The following is a 14438-nucleotide window of genomic DNA, read 5'->3' on the forward strand; positions in this document are numbered from 1 at the left end:
CACTTGCAGTATGTCGGTCGTACGACACAGTGCCTACGTACGAGAATTAATAGCCATAGGTTTCATGTTAACACGGGTTTCGTGAAACATAGTGTTTCCCGTCATTTTGCCTCCGCACACAACAGTCAATTTAGTAATATCGTCATTACTCCTATTGAACACATTTTACATAATGTTTCTGACAGATTCTGTGAGCTGAAACAACGCGAAAATATTTGGATCTTCAAATTAAAGACCCTCCAACCAGACGGTCTCAATGACATCTCAGAATCAACCCTTGAATAGTTACAAAAGTATTATCTTTTTGTCGGTAAAAACTTACTTCTGATTCTGTCTCCTTTGTAGATAAATTTTACAATAATTATCTGTGTACTTCTTTTCAGACATGTCCATTGATTTGATTGGTGGTGCCCATTAACCCTTGACACTCTGCTGAGTCTCTTTTTTTCGTTTGCAGCATAATTCAATTTTACCGGCTTTAGTCCGGTTTTTTATTATATTAATATTTTCCTCAACCTGTTGCAGGAAAATTTTATGTGCCAGTTTGTGGAAGACCCGACTAGAGGTGAAGCTCTGTTGGATCTGGTCATTTCTAATAATGCAGATCTTGTTGGGAATGTCAATGTTCGTGAAAACCTCGGTAACAGTGATCACAATATAGTTACATTTTACCTATACTCTAAAAAACAAACGCAGGCTGGGAGGGCAAAAACATTTAATTTTAAGAAAGCCAATTTCCCCAGGATGAGGGCGGCAATTCAGGATATAGACTGGGAAGAACTAATGTCAAATAATGGAACAAATGATAAATGGGAGATTTTCACATCTACTTTGGGTTATTATAGTGCAAAATGTATTCCTACAGGTAACAAGTATAAACGACTAAAATTAAACCCCACATGGCTTACACCTTCTGTGAAAGGGGAAATACACGACAAAAAAAGGGCATTTAAAAAATACAAATCTGAGGGTACATCTGTAGCCTTTGTAAAATATAAAGAGCTTAATAAAATCTGTAAAAATGTAATAAAATCAGCAAAAATACAAAATGAAAGGCAGGTGGCCAAGGATAGTAAAACAAATCCTAAAAAATTCTTCAAGCATATAAATGCAAAAAAGCCCAGGTCTGAACATGTAGGACCCCTAGATAATGGTAATGGGGAGTTGATCACAGGGGATCAAGAGAAGGCAGAGTTACTAAATGGGTTCTTTAGCTCTGTATATACAACAGAAGAAAGAGCAGCTGATGTAGCCGGTGCCAGTGCTGTTAATATATCAGTTGATATACTGAATTGGATGAATGTAGAGATGGTCCAAGCTAAATAAAATAAATGTGCACAAGGCCCCGGGACCAGATGGGTTACACCCTAGAGTTCTTAGGGAGCTTAGTTCAGTTATTTCTGTCCCCCTTTTCATAATATTCAGAGAATATCTAGTGACTGGTATAGTGCCAAGGGACTGGCGCAGGGCAAATGTGGTGCCTATTTTCAAAAAGGGCTCTAGGTCTTCCCCAGGTAATTATAGACCAGTAAGCTTAACATCCATTGTGGGGAAAATGTTTGAGGGGCTATTGAGGGACTATATACAGGATTATGTGACAATAAATAGCATTATAAGTGACAGCCAGCACGGTTTTACTAAGGACAGAAGTTGTCAAACTAACCTAATCTGTTTTTATGAAGAGGTGAGGAGAAGTCTAGACAGAGGGGCCGCTGTGGATTTAGTGTTTTTGGACTTTGCAAAGGCATTTGACACTGTCCCCCATAGACGTCTAATGGGTAAATTAAGGACTATAGGTTTAGAAAATATAGTTTGTAATTGGATTGAGAATTGGCTCAAGGACCGTATCCAGAGAGTTGTGGTCAATGATTCCTACTCTGAATGGTCCCCGGTAATAAGTGGTGTACCCCAGGGTTCAGTGCTGGGACCACTATTATTCAACTTATTTATTAATGATATAGAGGAAGGGATTAATAGCACTATTTCTATTTTTGCAGATGACACCAAGCTATGTAATATAGTTCAGACTATGGAAGATGTTCATGAATTACAGGCAGATTTAAACAAACTAAGTGTTTGGGCATCCACTTGGCAGATGAAGTTTAATGTAGATAAATGTAAAGTTATGCATCTGGGTACCAACAACCTGCATGCATCATATGTCCTAGGGGGAGCTACACTGGCGGATTCACTTGTTGAGAAGGATCTGGGTGTACTTGTAAATCATAAACTCAATAACAGCATGCAGTGTCAATCAGCTGCTTCAAAGGCCAGCAGGATATTGTGGTGTATTAAAAGAGGCATGGACTCGCGGGACAGGGATGTAATATTACCACTTTACAAAGCATTAGTGAGGCCTCATCTAGAATATGCAGTCCAGTTCTGGGCTCCAGTTCATAGAAAGGATGCCCTGGAGTTGGAAAAAATACAAAGAAGAGCAACGAAGCTAATTAGGGGCATGGAGAATTTAAGTTATGAGGAAAGATTGAAAGAATTAAACCTATTTAGCCTTGAAAAAAGACGACTAAGGGGGGATATGATTAACTTATATAAATATATTAATGGCACATACAAAAAATATGGTGAAATCCTGTTCCTTGTAAAACCCCCTCAAAAAACAAGGGGGCACTCCCTCCGTCTGGAGAAAAAAAGGTTCAAGCTGCAGAGGCGACAAGGCTTCTTTACAGTGAGAACTGTGAATCTATGGAATAGTCACCGCAGGAGCCGTCACAGCAGGGACAGTAGATGGCTTTAAAAAAGGGTTAGATAATTTCCTAGAACAAAAAAATATTCGCTCCTATGTGTAGAAATTTTTCCTTCCCTTTTCCCTTCCCTTGGTTGAACTTGATGGACATGTGTCTTTTTTCAGCCGTACTAACTATGTAACTATGTAACTATGTAACTATGTAATATAAATGAATCACTGCACTATTTTTACATATATTGTTATATATTTTTAATTATTATACGCTTTTATAATAAACAGTAATAGTCATATATATATATATATATATATATATATATACATATATTCAGATATTGGCATTGTTTCAATTTTAATAATGTTCATTGTGTATTTACTTCATTATTTGTTGCTTTCTTTTTCCTCATTATGTATGCCTGAAGTAATTGATACGCCCTGTGACCGTTTCATCCCGGTAATGACGTCCTCATTGCCCTTTGAACCCCGCTACTCTGGCGGTTTATTTCTCTCTGTGTATGATTAGTATTTAAGACCTTTCATAACGAAGGTCTTACGGCCTGATGAAGATGCTGTTTCAGCATTGAAACGCGTTGCCTTTTATCATTTACAATAAACCTTTGGTACTCACTTCCACTGCATACGTGCCTTACTACCATTCACAGGTCAGCATGTTCATCGAGAGTGTAGCAGCGCCTTTTGAAGACTCCAGTTTTTTTCCTGCATCTAAAGTATTACTAATTGTGGTCTCCCGAAGGATTACCGGTATCGAGTCTCGGCAGCAGCACACGTATGATTCAGGGCTTACTTTTATCCTTTACCGGGTTAGTAGTATCTGCTCAATCTGCACCACAATTTACCTTAGTAACCTGCACCATGTGGCGCTGTGGTTTTTGTTCTGTTTCTTCTCCCGTAGAGTGAGGCAGATCTGTGACAAAGTCCATAGCAACATGCTGCCAGGGGGCATCGGGCACAGGAAGTGGTTGGAGCAGACCGGCTGATCTGGAGTGGGCAACTTTGTTTGCTGCGCACAACGTACAGGAGGAAACAAAGTCCATGACGTCTTTGGGCAGCGTGGGCCACCAGAACTGACGGGCAATTAGGTCTTGGGTCTTACGGGTACCCGCGTGACCTGCCAGCTTGGAACTGTGACCCCAGCGAACGATTCTTCCTCTGTCTGCCAGACATACAAAAGTCCTTCCCGGAGGAATGTCTCTAACTTGCAGAGGGTTAACAGAATAGATGCAGGAAAGGTAGATAATATTATGTGGGGACTCCACAGTGTCCTCTGTTTCAAACGACCTAGACAAGGCATCGGCCCTCACATTCTTGTCGGCAGGTCGGTAGTGGAATTCGAACCGGAACCGAGCAAAGAACAACGACCACCTGGCTTGACGAGGATTCAGCCGTTGAGCCATCTGTAGATAGGTCAGGTTCTTGTGGTCCGTGAAGACCAGGATAGGATGAGCTGCGCCTTCCAGTAGGCGTCTCCACTCCTGCAAGGCCAGCTTGATGGCCAGTAACTCCCAATCCCCAATCGAGTAGTTGCGCTCTGCGGGAGAAACCAGCTTAGAGTAGTAGCCACATACCACAGTCTTGCCTTTCGAACCTCTCTGGAACAATAGTGCACCGGCACCCACAGAGTGTCACGAAGAGTCAGTGGACCCACTGGGCCATACCGCCTTGGCAGTAAGGCAGCTGGCCAACAGGGAGCAGGTGAGAGTCTATAGTTCTATAGGTACCTGTGGCAGCTCAAACAGCAGCAGGGCAGGCTCGGCTGGGACTAGCTAGCAGGCGGACTTCAGGCGAGGTGAAGCAAGTCAGACGTGGATGCAGCACGGCGCGACTTTGGCACAGCTCAGTGCTAGACCAGGAAGGTATGGAATACTAGGAACAGGTACAGGGACTGGAGCAGGTAACACACTAGGAGGTCATCACAAAGACAAACTAGGGAACACAACAATGCTCAGGCATCAAACTAGGGGGCTGGACCCCTCTTATAGTACAGGGTACTCACGGGTCAAAGTTCATCCACAATGTCCTGTGCGCGCGCTGCCCCTTTAAGAGCGGGCACGAGCGTGCGCGCGAACCCTACGGTATCCGGCTGAGGTGAGTGGACGTGAGCACTGGCGTCTCCTGAAGAGGCTGGGGCCAGCGCTTGCCAACTCGTGGCTGAGGCTGTCAGGAGGGGAACGGAGCTGACAGCCCGCAGCCACGGATATTACACAGAGGAAGCGTCCACCTCTAATGAAAACTGTAGGAATACATCAGGGTGATGAAGAATAGAGGCTGATGTGAAGGTCTTTTTTAAGTTTTTAAATGCGGCTTCTGCCTCCGGAGTCCACACTTTGGCATTCATGCCCTTTTTAGTGAGGGTGGAGATGGGAGCTGTTATTGAAGAGAAGTTGGGAATGAACAGCCGGTAGAAGTTGGTGAATCCCAGGAAGTGCTGTACGGCACTTAAGCCTTGGGGGTGTGACCATTCCAGGACAGCCTTTACCTTCTCAGGGTCCATCTTGAGGCCCTGATCAGAGATGATATAGCCCAGGAAGGGTAGAGACTTCTTTTCAAACACGCACTTCTCCAGCTTGGCATAAAGATGATTCTCCTTTAATCGAAGCAACACCTGGCGGACATGACCCTGATGAGTCACAAGATCTGGGGAAAAAAATCAAAATGTCATCGAGATACACCACAACACGTGAGGTCATAGAGGAGATCATGAAAAATGTCATTGACAAATTCTTGAAATACTGCAGGGGCGTTACACAGGCCGAAGGGCATGGCCAGATATTCGTGGTGTCCAACACGTGTATTAACCCCTTCGCGCTCAGGTCAGTACTATTACGTCGCGCTAAGTACATCGTTCGCGCTCAGGTCAGTAATAGTACTGACCTGAGTAAACACGGCGCCATTTAATCCCGGCGCGTGCTTGAGCTGTGATAACTGCTGTTTCTGACAGCAGGCTATCACAGCTTAGTGTGCAGGGACCGATCGCGTTGGCCCCAGCCGATTAACCCCTTAGAAGCCGCGTTCAATAGCGATCGCGGCTTCTTAGGGGTTAAGCTGCCATCGCCGGCCTGCTACACGATAGCGGGCCGTGATGGCTACTATGGCAACCAGAATCCTAACAATGGACTCTGGCTACGCCATCGACGGAAGCCTAGTGGGTCCCGACAAAATCAGGACCCACTATGCTTGCTGTCAGCGAACAGCTGACAGCTCTAATACACTGCACTACGTATGTAGTGCAGTGTATTAGAATAGCGATCAGAGCCTCCTGCCCTCATGTCCCCTAGTGTGAAAAAGTAAAAAAAAGTTGTGTAAAAATAAGAAAATAAAAGATTTAAAAGTAATAAAAGTAAAAGTCCCCCTTTTTCCCTTATCAGTCCTTTATTATTAATAAAAATATATAAACAAACAAATAAACTATACATAATTGGTATCGCCGCGTCCGTAACGTCCTGAACTACAAAACAATGTGGTTATTTACCCCGCGCGGTGAACGCCGTAAAATAAAATAATAATAAACCGTACCACAATCACAATTGTTTGGTCACTTCACCTCCCAAAAAATGGAATAAAAAGAGATCAAAAAGTCGCATGTACCGAAAAATGGTACTGATGGAAACTACAGTTCGTTACGCAAAAAATAAGTCCTCGCACGACTTTCCTGATGGAAAAATAAAACAGTTATAGCTCTTAGAATAAGGTAACACAAAAAATAAATTATATTTTACAAAATGTATTTTATTGTGCAAACGCCATAAGACATAAAATAAAACTATAAACATCTGGTATCGCCGTAATCGTATCGCCACGCAGAATAAAGTGAATATGTCATTTATAGCACACGGTGAACGCTGTAAAAAAAATTGAATAAAAAACAATAGTAAAATTGCTGTTTTTTTAGTCACCACGCCACCTAAAAATAGAATAAAAACTGATCAAAAAGCCGCATGCACCCCAAGAAAACTACAATGGATTCCTCAAGGTCTCTAGTTTCCAAAAAGGGGTCACTTTTGGGGGGTTTCCACTGTTTTAGCACCACAAGACCTCTTCAAACCGGACATGGTGCCTAATAAATTAAATTAAATTAATTAAATGTCACCTCTACTTTGCTCTAAATTCCTGTGAAACACCTAAAGGGTTAATAAACTTTTTAAATGCTGTTGTGAATATTTTGAGGGGTCTAGTTTCTGAAATGGGGTGTTTGATAAGGGTGTCTAATATATGGGCCCCTCAAAGCAACTTCAGAACTGAGCTGGAAACTAAAAAATAAAATAAAAATGAGGCAATACTTCGCTTCTTACATTATACTGATAATGAGCCGTGCCCACCCCGAGATGACCCCAGTTTTGACCGTTTGTATAAACGGAGACCCCTATTAGACCGTTTCAGTGCCCGGTTTTCCCAGCATTCACCCCCGAGAAGTGTATTTCTATTGATGAATCCCTGGTACATTTGAAAGGGAGGCTTCAATTCCGCGAGTACCTGCCGGGTAAGAGGGCAAGGTATGGCGTGAAGATGTATAAGCTGCGAGAGTGCATCAGGGTATACCTACAAATTTAGGATATATAAAGGGAAGGACACCAGTACTCAGGCCCCAGAATGCCCCCCCTTACTGGGAGTTAATACAAAAATTGTGTGTGATTTGGTTCACCCACTGCTGGACCAGGGTTACCACCTCTACCTGGATAATTTTTATACCAGCGTCCCACTCTTCAACTGCCTCGCTTCCAGAAGTCCTGCGGCATGCGGCACTGCTAGGAGAAACCTGAGAGGCCTCCCTAAGACTCTGCTTGGGCAAACACTCAGAAGGGGTGAGAGCAGGGCACAATCTAGCAGCAACATATTGTGTGTCAAGTACAAGACCAGGGAGATGCCACACCAGTACCCATGTACCTGTACGAGGTACCAGTACAGGGACCCCCAAACTAGACTGCATCCTGGACTACAATAGGTACATGGGAGGGGTGGACTTGTCAGATCAAGTCCTGAAGCCCTACAGTACTTCTGGAAGCGGGGCCACAGGCATCGTACCAGGGCAACACTTTTTAGGAGAAGTTCCCCAAACTGGCAAGAAGGGAAAAAATCAAAAGAGGTGCAGAGTCTGCTATAAGAGGGGGATAAGGAAGGACACAATATATCAATGTGACGTGTGTCCCGAAAAACCAGAGCTCTGTATGAAAGAGTGTTTTAACATTTATCATCCATCCCTTTATTTTTAATTTACCCCAGTTTTACTCGCTCTGATCCACTTCGCACAGCTTACCCCTCCTCATCTTTCCCCTCTGAGCCCTGCTGTGTGCCCAGGCAGCTGATAACAGCCACATGTAGGGTATTGCCGTACCCGGGAGAGCCAACATTACAGTTTATGAGGTGTATATCTCCGGTGGCGCATGCTGGGCACAATATATCGGACACTGAATTGGCATATATGTATAGAAAATTGCAAATTTCACTCTGCACCAACTGCTGCACATTATCTTTTACACAATACCTGTGGGGTCAAAATGCTCACTACACCTCTAGATGAATGCCTTAAGGGGTGTAGATTTTAAAACAGGGTCACTTCTTGGGGGTTTCAACTGTACTGGTACCTTAGGGGCTTCTGCGTACAAGACTTAGCACCAGAAAAGCTCCAGTAGGCCAAATGGTGGTCCTTTCCTTCTGAGCCCTGCCGTGTGCCCAGGCAGCTAATAACCGCCACATGTAGGGTATTGCCGTACCCGGGAGAGCCCACATTACAGTTTATGGGGTGTATGTCTCCGGTGGCACATGCTGGGCACAATATATCGGACACTGACATGGCATATATATAGAAAATTGCAAATCTCACTCTGCACCATCTGCTGCGCATTATCTTTTACACAATACCTGTGGGGTCAAAATGCTCACTAAACCTCTAGATGAATTCCTTAAGGGGTGTCGTTTTTAAAACGGGGTCACTTCTCGGGGGTTTCAACTGTACTGATACCTCAGGGGCTTCTGCACACACGACTTAGCACCAGAAAATTCCCAGTAGGCCACATGGTGGTCCTTTCCTTCTGAGCCCTCCCATGGGCCCAAACGGCAGTTTATCACCACAAATAGGGTATTGCCACACTCAGGACAAATTGGGCAACAAAATGCGGTATTTTATTCCTTGTGAAAATAAGAAATTTTGAGCCAAAACTACCTCTTATTGGAAAAAATAAAAAATTTTTTAATTCACAGCCCAATTCAAATAAATTCTGTGAAAAAACTGTGGGGTCTAAATGGTCACAACACCCATAAATAAATTCTTTGAGTGGTGTAGTTTCCAAAATGGGGTGACTTCTGGTGGGTTTCCATTGCTTTGATACCTTTGGGGCTCTGCAAATGCGACATGGCACCCGAAAACCAATCCAGCAAAATCTGGGCTCCAAAGAACACATAGCGCTCCTTTCCTTCTGAGGCCTCCCATGGGCCCAAACGGCAGTTTATCACCACAAATGGGGTATTGCCGCACTCAGGACAAATTGGGCAACAAATTGGGGTATTTTATTCCTTGTGAAAATAAGAAATTTTGAGCCAAAACTACCTCTTATTGGAAAAAATTAAATTTTTTTGAATTCACAGCCCAATTCAAATAAATTCTGTGAAAAAACTGTGGAGTCTAAATGGTCACAACACCCATAAATGAATTCCTTGAGGGGTGTAGTTTCCAAAATGGGGTCACTTCTGGTGGGTTTCCATTGCTTTGATACCTTTGGGGCTCTGCAAATGCGACATGGCACCCGAAAACCAATCCAGCAAAATCTGGGCTCCAAAGAACACACAGCGCTCCTTTCCTTCTAATACCTCCCATGGGCCCAAACGGCACTTTATCGCCACAAATGGGGTATTGCCGCACTCAGGACAAATTTGGCAACAAAATGGGGTATTTTATTCGTTGTAAAAATAAGACATTTTGAGCCAAAACTACATCTTATTGGAAAAAAGTTTTTTTTTTTTAATTCACAGCCCAATTCAAATAAGTTCTGTGAAAAAACTGTGGGGTCTAAATGGTCACAACACCCATAAATAAATTCCTTGAGGGGTTTTGTTTCCAAAATGGGGTCACTTTTGGTGGGTTTCCATTGCTTTGATACCTCTGAGGCTCTGCAAATGCGACATGGCACCCGAAAACCAATCCAGCAAAATCTGGACTCCTAAGAACACATAGCGCTCCTTCCCTTCTGAGGCCTCCCATGGGCCCAAACAGCAGTTTATCACCACAAATGGGGTATTGCCGCACTCAGGACAAATTGGGCAACAAAATGGGGCATTTTGTTCCCTATGAAAATAAGAAATTCTGATAAAAAATGACATCTTATTGGAAAAATTGTCATTCTTTTAATTTCACAGCCCAATTCAAATACGCGCTGTGAAAAAACTACGGGGTCAATATGGTAACAATAACCATAAATTAATTCCTTGAGGGGTGCAGTTTCCAAAATGGGGTCAGTTTTGGGGGATTACTACTGTTTTGGCACCTCAACACCTCTCCAAACCTGGCATGCTGCCTAAAATATATGCTAATAAAAAAGAAGCACCAAAATGCACTAGGTGCTTCTTTGCTTCTGGGGCTTGTGTTTTAGTCCACGAGCACACTAGAGCCACATGTGGGACATTTCTAAAAACTGAAGAATCTGGACAATACATATTTAGTTGTGTTTCTCTGGTAAAACCTTCTTTGTTACAGAATAAAAATAGAATAAAATTGAAATTCAGAAAGAAAAATGAAATTTGCAAATTTCACCTCCACTTTGCTTTAAAGGAACAGTGTCATCACAAATTATTTTTTTATATGTTAAAGATGTTAGTGCTTTATTAAAAACGTTTATATTCATTTGTGTGTTTGTGTTTTACTTTTTCTTATTTTTACACTTTTTCTTCCCTATGGGGGCTGCCATTTTTTGTTCCATTTCTGTGTGTGTCGATTAACGACACATACAGACATGGAATACGGCAGCCACAGTCCCATAGGGACTGCGAACGGCTCCCGTCCCATTGACTGCAGTGTACGGCGTCTGTGTGGGAACTGCGCATGCGCCGCTCCCACACAGTCCTATTCGAAATTGGCGCCGTCCGGCGCCATTTTCCTGTGGACCGGAAGTCGCGGCCGGACAGTAATATTACTACTTCCGGTCGCGGCTTCCGGATTTGTGCACTTGCACCAGCGGCAGCAAACGGAGCGGACGGGCCGGAGGGAGCCGCGGCGGCAGGAGCAGGTAAGAGATTTCAATGTATGTTCGTGTTTGTGTGTGTTTACTACTGTATGTAAACCTACTACACTGTGGGTTAGCTCAAAAAATGGCGACACACAGTGTAGGAGGTTACATCGTTCAAACCCCTCGTTTATCCCGGCACTAGCCAGGATAAAGGAGGGGGGGAAGCTGAGAGCTCACTAGAGCGAGGGCTTTTAACCCAATGTTGCAATGCTGCAATTTTGGGAACAGCTCCATCTAGTGACCAAAAATGGGTAGTATTATAAATTAGAAATAATTTATAATATTACCTGGACTCGTGCAAAAAAATAAAAAAAATTTGAACAGTGTTTAATCACCCACACACTAAACGTTTAATTTTTAAAAAAAAAACATGTTTTTCTGGCAACACATTCCCTTTAACTCCTGTGAAATGCCTGAAGGGTTAAAAAACTTTCTAAATACTGTTTTGAATACTTTGAGGGGTCTAGTTTTTAAAATGGGGTGCTTTATGGGGGTTTCTAATACATAGGCCCCTCAAAGCCTCTTCAGAACTGAACAGGTACCTTAAAAAAAAGGCTTTTGAAATTTTCTTAAAAATATGAGAAATTGCTGTTTATGTTCTAAGCCTTGTAACGTCCAAGAAAAATAAAATAATGTTCAAAAAACGATGCCAATCTAAAGTAGACATATGGGAAATGTGAACTAGTAACTATTTTGGGTGGTATAACCGTCTGTTTTTCAAGCAGATGCATTTAAATTCTGAAAAATGCTATTTTTTCTACATTTTCTCTAAATTTTGCAATTTTTCTCAAATAAAGACTGAATATATCGACCAAATTTTACCACGAACATGAAGCCCAAAGTGTCACGAGAAAACAATCTCGGAATCGCTTGGATAGGTTTAAGCATTCCGACGTTATTACCACATAAAGTGAAATATGTCAGATTTGAAAAATGGGCTCTGAGCCTTAAGGCCCAAACTAGGCTGCGTCCTTAAGGGGCTAAATGCAGTCTTCCACTTGTCACCCTGACGAATCCGGATTAGATTGTAAGCCCCCCGCAGGTCTAGCTTAGAAAATTTTTTGCCCCCCGTATGTGATCAAACAGTTCCGAAATCAAAGGCAATGGATACCTGTTCTTCACCGTGATCTGGTTGAGGCCTCGGTAGTCAATGCAGGGTCGGAGGGATCCATCCTTCTTGACAAAGAAAAACCCGGCTCCAGCCGGGGATGAGGATTTACGTATGAAGCCCCTCTCCAGATTCTCGGTCTCAGGCAAGGAGAGAGGGTACACTCTACCGCGAGGAGGGGACGAATCAGGAACCAAGTTGATAGGGCAATCATATGCTCGATGTGGTGGCAATGTCTCTGCTTCCTTCTTGTTGAAGATATCTGAGAACAGAGAGTAACAAGGAGGCAACCCTGCCAGTGACTGATGCGGAGAAGACTGAGGCGGATGGACCTGCACCAGACAGCGGTCGAGACACTTGGGACCGCACTGGAGAACCTCTCCAGTGTTCCAATTGAGGACTGGGGCGTGTAGACGGAGCCAAGGCAAACCCAGCAGCACGGGGTTGACGGCCTTGGGCAGGACAAACAGGGAGATGAGTTCAGAGTGAAAGACTCCCACTTGGAGTCTTAACGGCTTGGTCACAGACAAAACTGGGTCAGGCAAAGGCAGTCCATCTACCGAGGCAACGATCAATGGCCTTTCCAGCAGAACAGTGGGCAACTGAAGAAGATCCACAAGGTTTTGGCAGATGAAATTGGCTGCAGAGCCAGAGTCCAGATAGGCAGAGACCCGATGGGGCCTCTCGCCAGCGACGATGGTCACAGGAATGAACAGTTTGGAGGAGAGGTTTCTATTAAGTGCAGTATCGCCCAGGGTTGTCTCTCCAACCAATCATAGGCGTTGGGGTTTTTTGGCTTCTGGGAACACAGACGCACGACATGGCCAGCGAGGCCGCAATATAAACAGAGCACAGAGGTGTGCCTGCGCTGTTTCTCTTGAACGGACAGTTTAAGCCGATCCATCTGCATCGGAACCTCGGGTGGAGCAGTGGAAGAAGGCAAGAGGGGTTGCTGGAAGTTGGGCACCAGTCTAGGAAGCCATCTCTCCTGTCGAACTTCTTGAGATCTCTCTCTGAGCCTTATGTCCATTCGAATAGCAAGTAGAATCAGGTCATCCAAGGCAGCTGATAGATCTTGAGCAGCAAGTTCGTCCTTGATCTCGGGTGATAGGCCATGCCAGAAGGATGCTACCAAGGCCTCATTGTTCCAGGACAGTTCTCCTGCCAGGGTCCGGAACTGGATGGTGTATTCGCCCATGGAGGCGTCCTCCTGGCGAAGGTTAAAGATAGCAGTGGCTGCCGACGAGAGTCGTCCAGGCTCCTTGAGTACGGTACGGAATAACTGCATGAACACCTGGAAGTTTCGGGTCCCTGACGTTCCCAGATTGGATTCGGCCACGCCAGGGCTTTGCCGGCAAGTAGAGACATAATGAATGCGATCCTGGCTCCGTCCGAAGGAAATGCTCGGGCGTGCGGAGTGAAGTGGATATGGCATTGGTTCAGAAACCCCCTGCACGTACTTGCGTCTCCATGGAACCGAGGTGGCAATGGCAGCGAGGACTGAGGATCCAAACTGGAGCTGCCAGGAGGTGTTGCAGGAGGGTCGATCGGAGGAGCTTGAATAGGAGCGGAGAAGGAAGTAGCTAGCGCCCCTAGCTGCTGTGCCATGGAGTCTACTGCCACGAGAAATTGATCCTGTCGTGCTCGCAGATCCTGCAGGTCCGCTTGCATGGCTTGGGAGGGTGACAGGCCCTTGTATTGACCAGCAGGGTCCATGGCCTGAGCATACTGTCACGGCGTGGGGTGTGGACCCACTGGGCCATACCGCGTAGCGGGATAGCAGCTGGCCAACTGGGTAAAAAACAATGTCTATAGTCCAGAACGGGTACCTGAGGCAATGTAGACAGTAGCAGTGACACAACTTGACTTTCACTGTAGATGGCACAGTAGATACAGCGGAAGACACGACTTGACTTTGACTGTAGATGGCACGGAGGCACGGGATACAGGCAGCAGGAACGGGTAACACTGGGAACTGGAAAACACTAGGAGACCATTTGCAAGACAAACTTTAGGTATACAACAACGCTCAGGCAAGGATCAAGTGGGCAGGGCCCTTTTTATAGTTCAGCAGAATTCTGGGCTAATAACTGATAAATGACAGCTGGACGCGTACTGGCCCTTTAAGGCCGTGCACGGGCGCCCTGCGGGAAACAGTCCCAGAACCCAGAAGTGAGTGCCGGCATCTCCCTGGGGGAAGATACCGTCGAGAACACAGATGTCCATGGCCGGGGCCGTCAGAGGATAAGTCTGAACGACGGCCCTCGGTCATAGACGTTACAGTGTGTATGAGGGGTATGTATGATGTAGAGGTGGTGTGTATAATGTGGGGGTGGTATGAGGGGTATGTATGATGTGGGGTGGTATGAAGGGTATGTAAGGTGTTGGACGG

This window comes from Rhinoderma darwinii, chromosome 11, assembly GCF_050947455.1.
Source record: "Rhinoderma darwinii isolate aRhiDar2 chromosome 11, aRhiDar2.hap1, whole genome shotgun sequence".
In the NCBI taxonomy this organism is placed as follows: domain Eukaryota; kingdom Metazoa; phylum Chordata; class Amphibia; order Anura; family Rhinodermatidae; genus Rhinoderma; species Rhinoderma darwinii.